Source organism: Triticum aestivum, chromosome 4D (genome assembly GCF_018294505.1).
Source record: "Triticum aestivum cultivar Chinese Spring chromosome 4D, IWGSC CS RefSeq v2.1, whole genome shotgun sequence".
Taxonomy (NCBI): domain Eukaryota; kingdom Viridiplantae; phylum Streptophyta; class Magnoliopsida; order Poales; family Poaceae; genus Triticum; species Triticum aestivum.
The window spans coordinates 278,108,589-278,129,036 of record NC_057805.1 but is presented as its reverse complement, the minus strand read 5'-3'; positions in this window follow the sequence as shown (position 1 = coordinate 278,129,036).

The window sequence follows — 20,448 nt, the reverse complement described above, 5'->3', positions numbered from 1 at the left end:
GGTTCGACTATACCCGTACCCCGGCAGCCGCACAGCTCGTCGCCGGCGTCGATTCCGGCAACCCCGAGCTCCACCACCACCACTAGTCGATGCGGCTCGTTCCCAGCTGCGTGTAGATGCTCTCCGCCGCCTATTTGATCGCCGGAGCACGGATCCCGCACCCCACCACCGCGTCTGGACGTCGCCGGCGGCTAAACGCCGGCGAGTCAGCGTGGTTTGACCACGGGTTTGACTCCCCAGAGTCACTGACAAGTGGGGCCCGCCTGCTAATTCACCTGGGTTAGATTTAAGTTAATCCTAATTAGTTAATTATCTAACAGTGACACTGACACAGGGGACCCACACGTCAGGTTTGACCTGGACGACCCCGTTGACCGCTGACGTCATCATGACACACTGCTGACGTAATAAGTAACTTAATTACTGGAATTATTCTTATACAGGAAATTCCAGAAATTATCACAAACTTCAAAAAATCATAGAAAGTAATCTATAGCTCAGAATGAAAAGATTTATATATGAAAATGATCAGAAAAATCCATTCTATCCATCTGTACTGGTTTCATGCACGTTTAAGCAAATTAACCCATTGTTTAATGCAGAACAAGATAAAGCACTAACATGGGCCATTTATGAACTTGGAATTTGAATCTTTGATTCAAAATAGTCAAACCCATCTGGTCTTAGTTGCATTAGCCCAATACATCCATTTTGCCATGTCTCATGCATGCATCATATTGTTGCACTTTGCTTGGTGTTGATTGTGCTTCGATGTGTTCATTGTGGTAGGTCCTATCTCCGAGGATATTCACGAGTATCCAACTGAAGGGCAGTATCCCACCACCACTCCGTCAGGCAAGCAACCCATTGATCATTTTGATACAACCCATCTTCTCGCTTCTGCTCTCATTTACTTCATTAAGACAACGCGATTCAAACTGCTGTGTGTTGCGGTAGTTGAACCCACTTTCCTTTGCATGACCTGTCATTGCCACAGTAACTAGTTGCAACCCACTAGTATGTGTAGGAGTTGATTGAGCCATGTTGTGTTCCTACAATGCTATGCTTGCTACGCTTAGAGTCGTGTCAGGTCTGGCTCATCAGGGTGATGAACTAGAGTGAAAGCGTGTGTCGGTAATGAGAGTGAGGTGTTGAATATGATTTGGTAAAGGTATCGATGGGAGGCCATGTAGGAGTACATTGTGGGTTGTTTCATTGAGACCGTCCCTAAGAACTGAGATCTGTATGTGTGATTTAAGATTCAGCTACTACCACGCATTGGGCCCAAAACCAATGGACCCCCTCGGCTTCTTAATCACCCTTGTCCTCTGTCCAGGAGTTGCACGTAGTTTCTGGTGTTTGTAGTAAGCTGGAGGCCGTGGACAGTGCTGACCAAGGGGTGGGCTGTGATGCGGTAGGCTCGTGGCCCGGTGTACCGAGTCGCCCGTTTGGTGTCTTGGGAACCCTGCACACATCGTTCGGGGCCGTATATGGAAACCTCGGCCAGACTCCCTGCGCATGGAACCTGAATAGGCGATAAACCTGGACTAGAGACTCGAGTGTTTAGGTAGGCTGTGGCCGACACCCTTGCTGGGCTTCCGCTTGAAGGTTGCCGAGTACACACTGTGTAAACGGTGGTAAGTGGTGAGAGCGTGTGTGATGAAGTACACCCCTGCAGGGTATAAAACTATTCGAATAGCCGTGTCCGTGGTAAGGGACTACTTGGTCGCTTATGCAGTTCATAGACAAGTAAATGGATACTATTAAAAGCCTCAAGATAAGTGTGAGTACCGCGGATGGCCCCCTCGTGGGATGACGAGGGAGGATCCACGGTGGAGTATTGAAATGGTGATTAGTGGACTCGTGTGCGAAAACTATTTTACAAGTGGTGTCTCGTAGGATAGCTTAGCCAAGAGTCAAAGCTGGCTTGCTGCAATAACTCCACTACCTTCTTGAGAATGAGCATGTATAGTAGGATCTGTTGTAAGACTTGCTGAGTACCTTTGTACACATGTTGCTTCAATTACTGTTTTTAGACGACAACACCGCCCCTTCCGATGGGTTCTATGTCGAACTCGACGACGACGAGTGACTTGCCACCCAGGTGGTGATCTAGGCTTGTGAAGGGCCTACGTAGATAGACAGGCTTCGTCAAGCCTTCTTTCTTTCTAGTGTCTGTACCCAGACAAGTTGCTTCCGCATGTGTTTGTATGATTGTATGACTTGAGTGTCGGGTCATGTGACCCCTATCTGTATGAACAAGTTATGTAAGGCTCTCTGGAGCCCTTTAAATAAAGTACTTTGAGTTGTAGAGTTTTTTTGTGATGCCATGTTGTATTTGCACATATCGAGCATATTGTGTGTATGATTGAAATGCTTGGTATGTGTGGGATCCGACAATCTAGTTGTTTATCCTTGGCAGCCTCTCTTATGGGGAAATGTAGTCTAGTGCCTCCTTGAGCCATAGTAGTCCGCTACAGCCCGGTTCACCGGAGTCCTGCTAGCCCAGCACTACTGCTCTGGACACTTGACTGGCCGGCATGTGATTCATATCGTTCCTGTGTCTGTCCCTTCAGGGAAATGTCACGCGGTGACATCCGTAGTCCTGCCTAGCCTGCTACAGCCCGGGTTCCCGGAGTCCTGTTAGCCCAGTGCTACAGCCTGGATTCACACGCTGCTGACCGACACGTTCGATGTTGATTCATGTATGCCTGTCCCCATACGTTAGTGCCGCTTTGGGTTCACGACTAGCCATGTCGGCCCGGGTTCTCTGTCATATGGATGCTAGCGACAGTGTCATATATGTGAGCCAAAAGTCACAAACGGTCCCGGGCCATGGTAAGGCGACACCCGTGGGAGTACCGTGCGTGAGGCCGCAATGTGATATGAGGTGTTACAGGCTAGATCGGTGTGACTTAGAATCGGGGTCCTGACAGACAAAGTCAGCTACAAGGTTCCAGGTTAGACCGAATTGCAGATGCAAATGCACATCCAGGATTGGCGATCTTATTTTGATCGCGGGATGACTGGTCCCTGTTAAATAATGGAGTACCGTTAGGGATGCAAATGATGGTTTGTGCATTCCGTTTGTAATCTCCCGTACCATAGGATGCCAACCAGATGAAACAAGTCCCATGGCTTGTCACCGCGAAGATGCGGCCTAGATGGCGCACGGCGTCTTCGAACGTGTAGGGGTGCAAATCTGCTGCCGCCAACATGCGCCAGTCTCTGCCATTACTGCCTCTTGCATTGATGGCAATCCTTATGTCGAACACCGCGATGAGATAGTAATCGTCGTAGCCGCGTCGCTTTGTCGGCGGGTCTGCAATTGCTATCTTCTTCAATCTCATGTAGGCATCATCATACGTATTCAAGCCCAGCCAGTCCGGAAGGCCGATTCCAATGGTGGAGAAGGGGTCTACCGGAATGTCCGCACTGCTGTGGATGTTGTGCAAAATGATGGTGGTATCCGGCCGGAGGTATGCAAGCCAATCTTCGTTGGCACCGACCCAGACCTATATATAAGACAGTGGGCAGCAGAGAAATTACGGGATGGAAATGGAATAACTAAGTACTACATGATCAAACTCCATTACTGACCTGCTCATCGGACAAAATCTGACTACCTCTCAACGTCGGCAACTCTAGCGGAGTCAACGTGCAACCATGGCCAGGGAGCGGTGGACTGTTCGAAGGATTGTCCCATAGAAGAACCTTCTCCTCGAGGACGCATGGAAGACGAACAAGCATGGCCTTTTCCCAAGCCTTTTTAAGCACCGTCTTGAAAATGTTGGTGCAGGAAGCACCGAGTCTTGCGGCGGTGAGGACGTCGGAGCGGCGTGCGATTTCTCCCAGAGGATCGTCGTCCAAGGTCTCCCAGCCCCGACGAGGAGGAGAACCGCCTGGCGAATCCATGGGAGTAGCGACGAACTGCCTTCTCTTCGGGGGGGAGGGGAACTGGCGAGGAGGAGATAAGAGCGTAGTAACCGCAGGGCCTCGTCCCTTCCAACTGTAGATCATTTCTTAGCGAAGGGGTGAGGCTATTATTTACTACTAGTACTAGCATTATGGGGCATTATGGGATTGCATTATACTGTAAATAATAGCACTAGTAAGAAATTTTTGGCACTAGCTAGTAGTTTTTGGCGTGGATTAAGAAATTTTGGGTATGTTTTTGCTATTTTTTGTACACGCCAACTAGTGTCAAAAAACGTCTTATATTATGTGACGGAGGAGTATGTACTTGTACTGTAGCAGTACTAGTACTACTTTCTCAACTAGTAGTGCGATGTACTGTACTTCTAGTGTGACACCCCAAAAAAATTTGACCTTGTTTTATTAAAAAAAAATTTGCCAGGAAATAAAACTTTTCCATTTGTCAAGATTTACATTTTTGTTATTGTGGATTTTTACCTCAAGTGGAAGACTTTCCAAAAGTATTATTGGGTTTGTATACTCTCCCTTTGAAACAATTCTTTATCAGTGGATTTAATTTGCAAGATTGTTTTCTCAGAGCTTTATTCTTTTAAAAAAATAATTTCTTTGGAATTTGAAGCCTCTGTTGCACTGCAACCATTTGACAAATGCATTCAAAATTTCCAACAAAATTTGGGGATGTCATGTGATGTTTCGACATCACTTTTATGCAAAAATATCTGTTGGTTATTGGAGATTTTGAGCCCTACATCAACTTTTCAAATCTGGTCCAGTAGGCATTTTTGCACTACAACCTATTTAAATACTTCTTTAAAAATTCTTCCAAGTGGTTGGAGATGTCAGTAGATGCATATAATTCAACTTCATGCAAAAACCCAGTGTTGTTCTTTGAAAAATTTGAGTGGATCAACCTCTTTTTCATTTTGGTCCAGTTTGGTGATTTGTACTGCAACCCTATCTTATTGTGCTCTAGTGCCCATGAGCTTTTTCCTGCTTGAAGCCCTCCCTTCAAAACCCTTAAGTCCAGCAGAGTGGACTCATTGGAGGATTTTAAGTGCATGCAATAAAACCTTTTTCTTTCTGTCCAAAACTGTGGTTTTGCAAAACTTGCACTAAAAAGTTTCTGGTTTTGCCCAAGTGATCTTGCCACCATCTTCCGCATCTAAAGAGACCCTGATCTGGAGATTTTGGCCACTCCAAGAGTTGCCTAAGTGCACTTAGCATTCTGTCGAGCAGTTGGTGTGCACAGTCTGTTTTGACTTGAGTTTTTAGTTTGCACGGTGGACTTAATCCCCTGACCCAGCAACCATGTCCACTGAGCTCCTAGCTACCCCTACCTCTGTCCTCTTATTTGCCAGCCTCACCCTCGTGCGCTAGACCGCCCTGGCATTTCGTCGAGCAGGTTTCGTGCGTGCTCTGGGCGCGCCCAGAGCGCACGTTTTGCATGCGCGCGCACTGAGCCGCCGTGTCGCACTGCCGCACTCGACGCGACCCGTCCCTGGCCCCTGCTCCACTGTTGAACCGCGCACTACGCTCGCTCACCCTTCACGCCACCCCCCTAACGCCCCACAGCGCCACTGGCAGAGCGTTTGGCGGCACGCCGGCGTCGGCAGCGAGCCTCTGCCTTGGACGGCGCCGCCCAAACCACACCAGCGCGCCAGCTGCCCCCATGAACAGCTCGGTCTTATCCCGAAGCTCGTCGGCACGTGCTCGTCGCCGCCACGTCGCCCTGCAGCTACAGCGCGGCTGTCGCCGGCGATCTTATCCTCAGCCGCCGCGGTCCAGCCTCGAGCGCCTATTTAAAGGATCCCCGAGCTCGTTCAAGACCTCAGGCGACCTCAGACTTTCCTCCTAGCGCTCCCCAAGCAGTGGATCGACCCGTAGTGGCCATCTTCCTCGTCTCCGGCCGGTTCGGCCGCCGCTGCGCTCCGGTGCAATACGGCGCAGCCAGCCACTCTCTCGCCCATCCAACGCCACCAGTCGCTTCCTCTTGCCCTTGCGGAGCTGCCCAACGCCTCAGCCTTGATCGGAGACCACCGGAGCCCAAAACCCACTCCTCACTCGTAGCCCTCTCCGCCGCGGAGCTCGCCGCCGGCGACTCCTTCCACCACCGTCGACCCGACGACCACCGAGAGGACCGCCCCGGTCTGGCGAGTCCATCCCTGCCCTCAGATGCCCTCGAAGAGCCGCCGTTCGTCGCCGGCGATCGCCGGAGTCGCGCTCCCGTCGGGCAGAAAAGAGGAGGGAGAGGGAAGAACGGTCAAACCTGACAAGTGGGCCCGCTGGACCCACTGTCAGTGACCCGCGCGCCGTCCACTCTGTTTAAGTGATAGCGCGAAGCCCCGAGTACGTCTCCTCCGCTGCGAAAGCGTATTTCTTCCGAAACGTTTTCTTTTTCTGGTTTTTATAAAAATAGAAGTTTGACTGATCTTTGACTGGCTATAACTTTTAAAATAAAACTCCAAATGAGTTGATTCCTTTTCCTACCTCTCTCAAATTTCATCTAGTTTATTTTAAGATTTATTTCAAAAATATTTGAGACAACTTTTTATACTGTGTTTGAAATATTTGTTATTTGAATATTTCTCAAAATAGGATTTTTGGAGAGAAGGGAAAGCTTTGAAAAAGTGCATCCTTTGCATACTCTTGAAGGCAAGCATTTCTGAACTCTGGCATAATATTTTGTGTGGTTTTTCATACGGTTACAACACCATTTGACTTGGAGCATACATTATTTGTATGTGAAGGTAAAAATCATTCGCGTGAGTGCATATTGGAGATGTTTTGCTGTTAGTAATGGTTATGCTGGTGATAGTGTTCATCCTCGTGAGCTTCTCATGTATACCGGAAGGAAGCCGGGAAAGTCGTGGTCTTGGGTAGACACGAGCTAGTCCCTAGTTCCTCGTTGAGACGAGTATGTCCGGTATAGCATGGAAAGGCTTGATGAGTGGTGAGTTGATCTGTTAATGGTAAATGTTGTTGGTTATGCTGATCATTCGGAGAATACTTGGACCACCTGAGTCGGTCGTAGGTCAAGTCTTGATCAGTAACTCCCTTATTTGTTGGTACTACCACTTGTCCCTGTCGCAGGCGGGGTATGGTTCAGTAAGTTTTCAACCCCTTACCAAAGCACACATCGTACAGAGGGGCCATAGTGGAAGATACCGGAGGCCTCCGGTAGGCATGCCACTTGGTCCGGGGGCATGGGTGTTTCCGGTTGGGACCGAGAGGGGGGCACCCCTTAGAGCGCGCGTATATAAATTTGATCCCATGCTACGTCGAGGTTGTAGCCTCCCCACTTAGGGTTTTGCTTGACAGGTGTCGTGGGTGATTCCAGACACCGGTAAGTTCAGCTGGTGTGTGCAGGTCGGGCGTGTTTTCAATTAAAAGGCCGTAGGCGGAATTAGTCCCGATGGGCTAAGTAAATCCGTTACTCGTGGGTATAGAGTACACCCTCTGCAGAGGTCATATCTTTTTGGATAGCCATGTTCATGAGTAAGGACCACAGTCTGAGTGGAATCTAGTAACGGTATTCGGATGGAGAACGAATTAACTAGAACTCAGTGACGGTTTTCGGATGGAGAAACGGCTAGACTAGATTTTTTTATGACCTGTGACATCTGAGGATCATGTTTTATTATTATTATTACTATGGACTAACCATTTACATTATGTATTTTATTGAATATCCCTGGGATGGTTTTACCTCCTCGATATTCACTGTGATTTTTCTTATATAAGCCCTTTATGTGATGTCGCTCAGACGTCCGACTGTGGCATGTTTGTCTTTTACTTCCAATATAAGCCCTTTATGTGATGTCGCTCAGACGTCCGACTGTGGCATGTTTGTTTTTACTTTCAATATAAGCCCTTTATGTGATGTCGCTCAGACGTCCGACTGTGGCATGTTCATCGTTTACTTCCATTACAAGCCCTTTATGTGGTGTCGCTCAGACGCCCGACTGCGGCATTGTTAATTTATTTTGCAACTTTTCGAGGAGTCATTTTCAGACACTCAACCAGCGCAGTCTATTTCTACTCCCATATTGCATATTCCTATTTTACCTGCATGCGTGCATCGCAGTTTTCTTTTAATTCCGTGAAAGACGATATCATCATGATAATATTTCGGAGCATGATTATCTCTTATTATATTATACCCGGGGTCTTAATGTTTGCGAGTACATTCAAACGTACTCACTGGCATGTCCCTGGCTATTGTCTTGGCCAGATTTCTTGCGTGGAGAAAGAGCTTTGCGATGACAGCCCCGGAACCTACGCTATGATGATAGCGGCCTCGCGAAGATAGGAGTTATCCTGGTCAGCTGTTCTTGTGGGAAATGGAGTCCCATAGACGCAGATGAACCACAAACCGCTTCCGCCATCAACCTCTAGAAACCAAGTGTTGTACTCCGAGGCCACGATGGTCTTGTACTACATATTTTGTACTTGCTTGGAATTCTTGTATCAAGTTGGTGCCTCATCCGCTAACAGTAATCCTGGGGCTGGTGAGCACAAAGGACGTTTCTTTTGGGAAATTAATATCCTGAAAATCCGGTCGTGACAGACTTGGTATCAGAGCCAGGCTGACCATTGGCTAACCCTATCTTAGCCAGGTCGATAAACCTAGGTTAACCAGACCACCAGACCGTAGCCTAACCCCGATCAAGCTTCCCGCGTAAGATAGCCCCACAGTGACCCGACGCCTTTCGGCGGACGGTGCCCAACCTATCAGCCTAGCCCGTCGATCACACGCCAGTGACCGACACCCAACCCGTCTCTATCGCAAGCGTGCGAAGGAAGACTCCGTCCCCTTTTCCTATAAAGAGGGCACGCTAGCCTCAGCTCAGCACAGCACAACCTCTTTCCCCAAACCAAGCCACGATGCCTGGCCCCATTGTTCACAATGAGACCACAGCGACCAACCTTGGAGGTTTTGTGACCGTGCTCGCAAACCTCACCCGCCGTGCCTATGCATTAGAAGAGCCTCCTGAATATGTTGTGTACCAGGGACCCATGTACGGTGAGAGCCGTCAGTACTGGGCCACTGTGCACATCTATGGTAGGGGTCTGTCGCCAGAACGCCCCTACAGATTCACTGGGAGGATGACTTCCTTTGAGCCACAAGCCATCCAACTGGCAGCCCGAGAAGCTATAGTTCAACTCCGGCACTTGTCTCCCAGAGTTAACTGTCGCTCGTTCTACTACTACCCCAGTCGTGATGGGTATGGTAGGCCGCTCCAGGTTGCCAACGGAGATCACGAGACGGACCCTGCACTATTGCATCTGGTGCGCTATGTAAGCGCACTGGAGCAACTGTTCGATCAGGTCACCCTCAATCTGATCGCAGCCCGTGGAGAACTGGTTCGCCGAGCCCCGGCGAGAAGAGAAGCAAAGCCCGACGCCGACAACCCAGTCGTGCTGTTCGGACACCCGATTGATCCCTTGAGGTCTGCACCAGCCATCAACCAGAGTACTTTGGTCTCCCCAGAAGTGCTTCGTCGCCTTTTGGGAACCCATTCCAACGGGATTGTGGCCAACAACCCCCGCGACCGTCATCACCACTACACCGACCCTGCAGCCCCTCAACCCCAGCCAGCAGATCCCGACGGTGATACCCGTGGAGAAACCTCGGCATCCGCCAGGCCAGCCCACTTAAACATTAACGAAGTAGACTGAGCCGCTTGAGTAGTATCAAGCCTTAGTTTACCTCCGCTTGTAATGGTGTAATCTTGTATCGCCTTTATTAAATGCTGTCTGCTTGTGCGTCCCTATTTTTTTGGAGTAGTAGCTATGCATATGTACGTTGGTGTACAGTTGCATTTTTAAATATCGGGCACAGCTACCAAGACCAACCCCGTCGGCACCCACAGTAATGCGTCACATTTATGTGATATGTATGTCGGTGGCGTTGACCCAAGAACAGGATCGACAACCAGTTACCCTTCACCCCGGTAGATAACCCAGCCCCGATGCTATATAAAGGCCACCTCGTGACCTTGCCGAGTACCCCTCGCCTTGTGCACAACACTCACAGCCATTTCCTTGCCATGCCGACCCCCAGTATTTATCTGAGAACCCCAGATGCAACCCCAGGTAGTTTTGTCAAATTATTGTGGGACTTTACCTGCAGTACCATGAGTGCCACCCATCCACCCAAGTACGAGTTGCTCAAATCGAGGATCACCCCATCCACCTCGAAGTATTGGGCAGTGGTACACATCCCTCCCGCGTACCCAAACCAAGACCCAACGGAAGTTTCCTTCGTGGGAAAGTCCATGCCGACTCCGCATATGGCCATAGAAGCTGCTGCGTACGAGGCGCTCGCTCGTCTTCGATTCGCGGTACCCTATGCCAGCGAGCGAGGATATTATTATTTTCCGAGTCGTGCAGCACCCGGAGAAGTTGCATCTTTTCCCGGTGGACGAATTGAGAGAGATCCAGTACTGGCCAACCTTGCTCAGTACGTTATCGCTCAGGAGCGTTTGACTCAGCGAGTAATGGGTTATCTTCAGAGCCTCGCTGATTTAAATCCTCGGATCGCTATTGGCAGACCGCTGAGGCCTGACCAGGAGAGGCGCATTCATCGACTGGTCAACCCACTTCCCCCGATAGAAGAGGAGTGTGCCCCAGTACCAGAGGCGTTTTCTCAGGACCCTGTCTTTTTGCCGTTTTCTTTGTAAACGTCACCGCTGTATTTATTATTCCAGTTTTTATTTACGTGTTGTGACTTGTATGTGTTGTCCAAGGATTGGTGCGACAGATCCAATTTTTGGCTTCATTTATGTGAGCGGTTTTACTGTTGTCATTTCTTGTTTTATCTGATTTCATTTTTCCTCTCACAAAAAAATTTTGTGATGAGATTTCTTTCCCCGAGTCGCTGCAGCGTATATATCTTCACGACATAGATTTTTTATTTATTCGCACAGCATCGTAACAGCAGACTCACAGCCACAACCACTCGACCTCGTGCACTAATTGCAAAACCTTCGTACACATTGTTGCGCCTAACTGATCACACCCGAGGACACCACAGTCTCAGTAAGAGAGATTTGTGAGAAATCGTTCGGGCACGAGTTGCCCTAGCACACCGACAGAAGTTAGCCCTCGATGCCGCACCTAATCCACGTGATCGCTGCCGCCGCGAAGAGCTAACACTCGAGCGGCAGCATCACGACGATCATCCAGGATCATCGCACACAGGAGCACGGATAACCCCAGCAGCACCGCCAAACCTCCACACACCAGGACCACATACCAGTCCGGCATCGCCTCCGCCATTAGAGCCTCGTCTCGAGCTCCTGCTAACTGCAATGGAGGAGAAGGAAGGAGAAGTAGAAGCGAGGCCAGGTGTGAGGAAGAAGGGAGGAGCACCGTGATCATTTTATAGCTCGAGATCGGTGTACGGTGGGCGAGGTCCACCAGCGCCACTCGTCGCTCGATCGCCGGTGTTCGGAGGCGAGTCCGCGAGCAGTGCCGACAGCGCACTGGCCCGCGAGGTGAGTGCACGCTGCCCCGGCAGCTAGCATGCCTCGCACTACCGCGGTACGGCCTTGATGACCTACGAGCTAGGCATCGCTGGTGGAGGAAGCGCGGGAGAGCGCGCGAGAGAGAAGACAGAGCCGGAGGTAGAAGAAGAGGCCGACAGTGGGCCCTGGGCCCACCTGTCAGCCAGGGAAAGCACTATGCTCTCGGGTGCGACCAGCGTGTTTTAGTAATTTAGAATTTATTCTAAATTACTGTATCCACGTAGAAATATCTCGTGTTTCCCCGACCGTGGATTTTTCCGCACTACGCCAGTATACCACACTGTGGTTTTACACCACTTATTGCCCTCCCACTGTAGCCACATTTTTGTTGCACAGTAAAATTATTTCTTTTGATAAAAGCAATGTTTGTTCAAAACAGCTTATAAAAAATCTCGAGGACGAGATTTTTCTTAAGGGGGGGTAGTGTTGTGACACCCCAAAAATTTTTGACCTTGTTTTATTAAAAAAAAATTTGCCAGGAAATAAAACTTTTCCATTTGTCAAGATTTACTTTTTTGTTATTGTGGATTTTTACCTCAAGTGGAAGACTTTCCAAAAGTATTATTGGGTTTGTATACTCTCCCTTTGAAACAATTCTTTATCAGTGGATTTAATTTGCAAGATTGTTTTCTCAGAGCTTTATTCTTTAAAAAAAATAATTTCTTTGGAATTTGAAGCCTCTGTTGCACTGCAACCATTTGACAAATGCATTCAAAATTTCCACCAAAATTTGGGGATGTCATGTGATGTTTCCACATCACTTTTATGCAAAAAATATCTATTGGTTATTGGAGATTTTGAGCCCTACATCAATTTTTCAAATCTGGTCCAGTAGGCATTTTTGCACTACAACCTATTTAAATATTTCTTTAAAAATTCTTCCAAGTGGTTGGAGATGTCAGTAGATGCATATAATTCAACTTCATGAAAAAACCCAGTGTTGTTCTTTGAAAAATTTGAGTGGATCAACCTCTTTTTCATTCTGGTCCAGTTTGGTGATTTGTACTGCAACCCTATCTTATTGTGCTCTAGTGCCCATGAGCTTTTTCCTACTTGAAGCCCTCCCTTCAAAATCCTTAAGTCCAGGAGAGTGGACTCATTGGAGGATTTTAAGTGCATGCAATAAACCCTTTTTCTTTCTGTCCAGAACTGTGGTTTTGCAAAACTTGCACTAAGAAGTTTCTGGTTTTGCCCAAGTGATCTTGCCACCATCTTCTGCATCTAAAGAGACCCTGATCTGGAGATTTTGGCCACTCCAAGAGTTGCCTAAGTGCACTTGGCATTCTGTCGAGCAGTTGGTGTGCATAGTCTGTTTTGACTTGAGTTTTTAGTTTGCACGGTGGACTTAATCCCCTGACCCAGCAACCATGTCCACTGAGCTCCTAGCTACCCCTACCTCTGTCCTGTTATTTGCCAGCCTCACCCTCGCGCGCTAGACCGCCCTGGCATTTCGTCGAGCAGGTTCCGTGCATGCTCTGGGCACGCCCAGAGCGCACGTTTTGCACACGCGCGCACTGAGCCACCGCGTCGCACTGCCGCACTCGACGGGACCCGTCCCTGGCCCCTGCTCCACTTCTGAACCGCGCACTACGCTCGCTCACCCTTCACGCCACCCCCTGACGCCCCACAGCGCCGCTGGCAGAGCGTTTGGCGGCACGCCGGCGTCGGCAGCGAGCCTCTGCCATGGACGGCGCCGACCAAACCACACCAGCGCGCCAGCTGCCCCCATGAACAGCTCGGTCTTATCCCGAAGCTCGTCGGCACGTGCTCGTCGCCGCCACGTCGCCCTGCAGCTACAGCACGGCTGTCGCTGGCGATCTTATCCTCAGCCGCCGCGGTCCAGCCTCGAGCGCCTATTTAAAGGATCCCCGGACTCGTTCAAGACCTCAGGCGACCTCAGACTTTCCTCCTAGCGCTCCCCAAGCAGTGGATCGACCCGAAGTGGCCATCTTCCTCGTCTCCGGCCGGTTCGGCCGCCGCCGCGCTCCGGTGCAATACGGCGCAGCCAGCCACTCTCTCGCCCATCCAACGCCACCAGTCGCTTGCTCTTGCCCTTGCGGAGCTGCCCAACGCCTCAGCCTTGATCGGAGACCACCGGAGCCCAAAACCCACTCCTCACCCATAGCCCTCTCCGCCGTGGAGCTCGCCGCCGGCGACTCCTTCCACCACCGTTGACCCGACGACCACCGAGAGGACCGCCCCGGTCTGGCGAGTCCATCCCTGCCCTCAGATGCCCTCGAAGAGCCGCCGTTCATCGCCGGCGATCGCCGGAGTCTCGCTCCCGTCGGGCAGAAAAGAGGAGGGAGAGGGAAGAACGGTCAAACCTGACCAGTGGGCCCGCTGGACCCACTCTCAGTGACCCGCGCGCCGTCCACTCTGTTTAAGTGATAGCGCGAAGCCCCGAGTACGTCTCCTCTGCTGCGAAAGCGTATTTCTTCCGAAACGTTTTCTTTTTCTGGTTTTTATAAAAACAGAAGTTTGACTGATCTTCGACTGGCTATAACTTTTAAAATAAAACTCCAAATGAGTTGATTCCTTTTCCTACCTCTCTCAAATTTCATCTAGTTTATTTTAAGATTTATTTCAAAAATATTTGAGACAACTTTTTATACTGCGTTTGAAATATTTGTTATTTGAATATTTCTCAAAATAGGATTTTTGGAGAGAAGGGAAAGCTTTCAAAAATTGCATCCTTTGCATACTCTTGAAGGCAAGCATTTCTGAACTCTGGCATAATATTTTGTGTGGTGTTTTCATACGGTTACAACACCATTTGACTTGGAGCATACATTATTTTTATGTGACGGTAAAAATCATTCGCGTGAGTGCATATTGGAGATGTTTTGCTGTTAGTAATGGTTATGCTGGTGATAGTGTTCATCCTCGTGAGCTTCTCATGTATACCGGAAGGAAACCGGGAAAGTCGTGGTCTTGGGTAGACACGAGCTTGTCCCTAGTTCCTCGTTGAGACGAGTATGTCTGGTATAGCATGGAAAGGCTTGATGAGTGGTGAGTTGATCTGTTAATGGTAAATGTTGTTGGTTATGCTGATCATTCGGAGAATACTTGGACCACCTGAGTCGGTCGTAGGTCAAGTCTTGATCAGTAACTCCCTTATTTGTTGGTACTACCACTTGTCCCTGTCGCAGGCGGGGTATGGTTCAGTAAGTTGTCAACCCCTTACCAAAGCACACACCGTACAAAGAGGCCATAGTGGAAGATACCGGAGGCCTCCGGTAGGCATGCCACTTGGTCCGGGGGCATGGGTGTTTCCGGTTGGGACCGAGAGGGGGGCACCCCTTAGAGCGCGCGTATATAAATTTGATCCCATGCTACGTCGAGGTTGTAGCCTCCCCACTTAGGGTTTTGCTTGAAAGGTGTCGTGGGTGATTCCAGACACCGGTAAGTTCAGCTGGTGTGTGCAGGTCGGGCGTGTTTTCAATTAAAAGGCCGTAGGCGAAATTAGTCCCGATGGGCTAAGTAAATCCGTTACTCGTGGGTATAGAGTACACCCTCTGCAGAGGTCATATCTTTTTGGATAGCCATGTTCATGAGTAAGGACCACAGTCTGAGTGGAATCTAGTAACGGTATTCGGATGGAGAACGAATTAACAAGAACTCAGTGACGGTTTTCGGATGGAGAAACGGCTAGACTAGATTTTGTTTATGACCTGTGACATCTGAGGATCATGTTTTATTATTATTATTACTATGGACTAACCATTTACATTATGTATTTTATTGAATATCCCTGGGATGGTTTTACCTCCTGGATATTCACTGTGATTTTTCTTATATAAGCCCTTTATGTGATGTCGCTCAGACATCCGACTGTGGCATGTTTGTCTTTTACTTCCAATATAAGCCCTTTATGTGATGTCGCTCAGACGTCCGACTGTGGCATGTTTGTCTTTTACTTTCAATATAAGCCCTTTATGTGATGTCGCTCAGACGTCCGACTGTGGCATGTTCATCGTTTACTTCCATTACAAGCCCTTTATGTGGTGTCGCTCAGACGCCCGACTGCGGCATTGTTAATTTATTTTGCAACTTTTCGAGGAGTCATTTTCAGACACTCAACCAGCGCAGTCTATTTCTACTCCCATATTGCATATTCCTATTTTACCTGCATGCGTGCATCGCAGTTTTCTTTTAATTCCGTGAAAGACGATATCGTCATGATAATATTTCGGAGTGATTATCTCTTATTATATTATACCCGGGATCTTAATGTTTGCGAGTACATTCAAACGTACTCACTGGCATGTCCCTGGCTATTGTCTTGGCCAGATTTCTTGCGTGGAGAAAGAGCTTTGCGATGACAGCCCTGGAACCTACGCTATGATGATAGCGGCCTCGCGAAGATAGGAGTTATCCTGGTCAGCTGTTCTTGTGGGAAATGGAGTCCCATAGACGCAGATGAACCACAAACCGCTTCCGCCATCAACCTCTAGAAACCAAGTGTTGTACTCCGAGGCCACGATGGTCTTGTACTACATATTTTGTACTTGCTTGGAATTCTTGTATCAAGTTGGTGCCTCATCAGCTAACAGTAATCCTGGGGCTGGTGAGCACAAAGGCCGTTTCTTTTGGGAAATTAATATCCTGAAAATCCGGCCGTGACATCTAGTATAGTGCACCAGTTTTGAACTCTTGAATCTCAGGGCCAAGGAGCTACAGTTGGAAGTGGAGGGTACTACTGTTCTCTAGAACCATCATTGTACTATCAATGCAGGGAAAGTACACCTGCGTAGTGGCCTAGTGGGTACTCTTGGTGCTCTATTCAGCTGCTCCTCTCACATAGCTGGCCTACTCAGCCGCTCCTCTCACGCACACACTAGCAGCCTGTTTATCAGCGACAGTTACTGCGGGGGCAGAACATTTGAGTTATTTGATACAGCGAGACTAGGCTTTTCGCTTCCATTTGTGGAGGTGTAATGGATCTCGTCGAACTTTGTTAGTAGTTCCTTCTTTGTGAAATGAGATGAAGCAAAGCTTTTGCCTCCGTTTCAAAAAAAAACACATCAAGAGGAATTTCTTTTATAGTAGAGCCGATAATGGAGTGAAGTCCATGCGTGCAACGCCACAAGCTACAGAGTAGTAGTAGAGCACTTTACGTACAGATCCATATTGCACAATTCCCAATGCCCCGCCAGGCTTTTCTGGCTCCTCGGGCTTAATTGGGAGGCGCTAGTTTAAATATGCTACTAGCTGATGAGGAAGCTGCAAGCGAGGTGCGGCTAGGGCGAGCACGCGAGCCACAAGATGCTGGGAAGGAAAACCCGTTCACGTGGCTAGGCTATCCAGTGCACCCAGATTGTGGTGCCGCACATCCGTTTGACTTCAAAACTCAAACTACCCGTGCAAAATATTGGCTCGCAGCGAAGTTACTATTTAAAAAAAGGCCGCCCTGCGTTCGGCCGGGATCGAACCCACAAAACGAGGTATACACTCCTGCGACCACTACTAGTACTCGTTGGAGTACAACGCAACCTAGAATCGCCTTTTGTCGCTAGTAGTACATTGTTCCTTACAAGAAACCCCTAATAATGCAAGAAACCACTAATAATGCCAAGAAACTACTACCACTTGCATACGTGGCAGACTTAAGATAAGACTACCTTATCAACCATTGTACATGCTCTTACCAACCAGCCCTACCAAGAAACGAATACTCTACAAAGTGCCGTTATAGGCACGTTTCAACCCATGGCCATGTTTGGATACATTTGTTGTCAATCTAACCCTGCCATCCAAACACCACTTTGGTTAGAGTTAGTTTAGGGTTAGAATCTAACTCTAACCTCTGACTTAGAGTATCCAAACAGGGCCCATGTCGCCCATTAAGTCAACGCCTTCTATTCGACCGGGCGTTATGACTTGTGGGACCTACATGTCAGTCTGCACAAAAATCCCCGAGTGACCTCCTACCTCCGGCCCGTCCACCTAGTCATCCTCGGCCATGGGACGCAGCTACCGCCACCGGCAAAAGGCGAGGTCAAAACCGCCGGCGGTGCGGAGCCCATCTTGCAGCAGCCCAGATGCCAGCTCCGTCCGGCGCTCGCGGCCGCTAGCTAGCCAAGATAGCTCTGTCCAGCTGCTTGTTTGCAAGGTTTGCTAGCTAGATTGGCACGGCGGCGCGGCGGCTTGCTCGCGCGCGCCACGCTAAGGCCAGCCATCTAGCTCGAGCGAAGGCCAGCGCGGAGGCTTGCTCACTCGTGAGTCATGCTCAGGCCAGCCTGCCAACCCGTGCGGAGGCTCGCGCGGCGTCCGGCCCGTCCGACGGAGCGGCGGCCAACTCGCTCATCACCGGCGCCACCGACGAACATGCATCATTACTTTTTGAAGCAATGTTCAGGAAAAATAATGATTTGAGGGGGAATAACATGATAGAAGGTCAGATGTGGGTCCCTCGGGTCAACGGTCAAACAAAATGTGTTGGTTTAAGCTGCCTCGTCAGCACGGACGTGTGGGCCAACCCTGTCATAAATGGGTTTAAACTAACCTAATCGGTACTCCCTCTGTCCCATAATATAAGATGTTTTTGCAAGCTAAACTAGCTTGCAAAAATGTCTTACATTGTGGGATGGACGGAGTACTAGGTAGTAGTTTTTGGCGTGGATTAAGAAATTTTGGGTATGTTTTTGCTATTTTTTGTACAATAGATTCTTCCTAGGGCTGGTTGAAAGTGGTAGTTTTTTGTTAAATACTCTACGTATTGTAAGTAGGAGTGAATGTTAAGCTTTGGAACCCAATAAGCAAGGCTAGTTACATAGTGCATATGTGTACATGATTGAAAGTAAATATCAACCATGAGTGACTAATATCTTGATGGAAAACTCGAAACTATTGAATACTAGGAAAAAAATTGCATGGTTGGAAATACTAGCAATGTTCATGTGCGTTGCAACGGATCATAATTAGAATAATACTTATTCACAAACTTGATACAAAACACTCTAATTTTGATATACATATATCACTAGAGATATATTATGTTTCAATTAGAATATATTCCTTGGGCTGTTTTGGTGAGGTCAGGGTGGGTTGGTTTTAAGATACTAATTATGGGGTTTTCTGCAAATTGGTAGACAAGTGGGATGTTGGTGAGAAAAGGCAACAACTTACCTCACAATTGTTAGATGTAGATCTAATGGTCACAAACGACGGATGGCAGACACACCATCATCACGAACTTAATTTTCTTCTGTAGGAGTACTAGCAAGATCCGTGCATCGCACGGAACATCAAGATGCATTTTTTTATAAAACACTTGTTGTGATTGACCCATGCGGGAGTAATCCCATGTGTAAAAACTAATGATATCTCGAGAAATAGGAGATAAGGTGAAGAGGAGTGGGGCGTGGTGGTGATTGGTGGTCGGACTGAGCGGAGGCATGGGGATTGACGACGCCGGCGGCGGCCACCAGGCCAGTTTGTTCCAGAGGCTTCCTTTCTTAATTTCTCAACAATGAGGTTGTTGGAGATAAGGATGAACGAAGGAAGGCCTTGTCTGCAAATGTGGAGAGGGGTGCGGGTATCTTTTAGTTTAATTTCCATCCGTCAGATATAGATCGGACGGTTTATATTGCAAGATGGCATGCGTACCATCATCACCAACTCGGTTTTTTATAAGAGAAGAAATATAAGTATGGAGATACAAACGTATTATCGATACTTGTTTCCGTAAACTAGCATCTACGTTCTATTCAGCGCCTCAGCATGTGGGGCCTTAGCACAATGACTTCTCGACTTTGTAAAACAAAGGTTTTCCCGTCGCCGATAAGGAGGGGGTGACGGCGGCGCGCTTTTTGGCTTGCTCTAGTCCTAGTAGTCATACTAGGTGGTCTAAGCACGTCTAGATTTATTCTTTTTCACGTCTTGTGTTCGCCGTACTGCCACGACTGTTGATGAATAGACGGTAAGTTATTCATGGGGAAACCCTTGTTGAGCGTGTTTGCGAGAGAGAGAGAGAGACAGTGTGCATGTGTGATATGTCTAGAGACTGAGGCAATGATAACAAATTCTTTGTGTCTATGTGTGTGGAGGATAGAGAGAGACATGTACATGGGGCTTTGTGTTGTGTAATGTGGAGACACATATACATAATTAGAGAGTGAGTGTGTGAGATACACATGCGGACATGGGGAGAGATGAGGATCCAGATTAATGGGTGTTTGTGTGTGTCTGTGTGTGTTTGTGCGCGCGCTTGTGTGTGAGAGGGAGTGTGTGTATGTGGAGTAGAGAGACCACTAATGATGTAAACCTAGTATAAGGGAAGGGGGAATGGTGTGACATGTGTAGTAGCGGGATAGCATGGGTGCAGGCGGGGGGAGCAGACTATTTGGAAGAGACATCGAGTGTGTGTGGGAGAGGGGTGTGAGAGCGAGAGAGAGAGAGAGAGAGCTAGCGACGGAGAGAGAGAGAGAGGAAGAGAGGGGGCGTTTGTGTCCATAAATGGCGTATAGATAGGGAGACAATGTTGATGTTGTTTGAAATTGGCCTATGTATGGAGACGCAAGGGAAGCGAGTCATCGTTTGTGTGATAGGGACTTCATGAGAGATCTAGAATAGATGATGTAGAGAACAATGTGCGAGATCGAGAACGATGATACATTAGGGAGCTATGGAAAGAGTCACGACACATATGTATACATGGAAGGAGCTGGGGCGGGTCCGCATGTGGGAGAGATAGAAAGAGGAGAGTGGTGCACAAGGAGACAAAGTGTGCTTGTTTGAAGTGGGGGTGGTGTGTGAGGTGAGTGTGTGAGAACCACATAACTAGGGAGATAGACGTTTGGGGCGACGTTTTGTGTGTATGGGAAAGATACACTCTACATAGTGCGTGTGCTTGGGAAAGAGAGATGCCGAGAGACCTAGCTAGATAGTGGGGGAAGAGATGTGTGCATGCCCAAGAGACAAAGTGATAGAGACCTATATTGGGGTCCGGACTTTAGAAGAGAGAGGGGTTTTAATGTGCTCG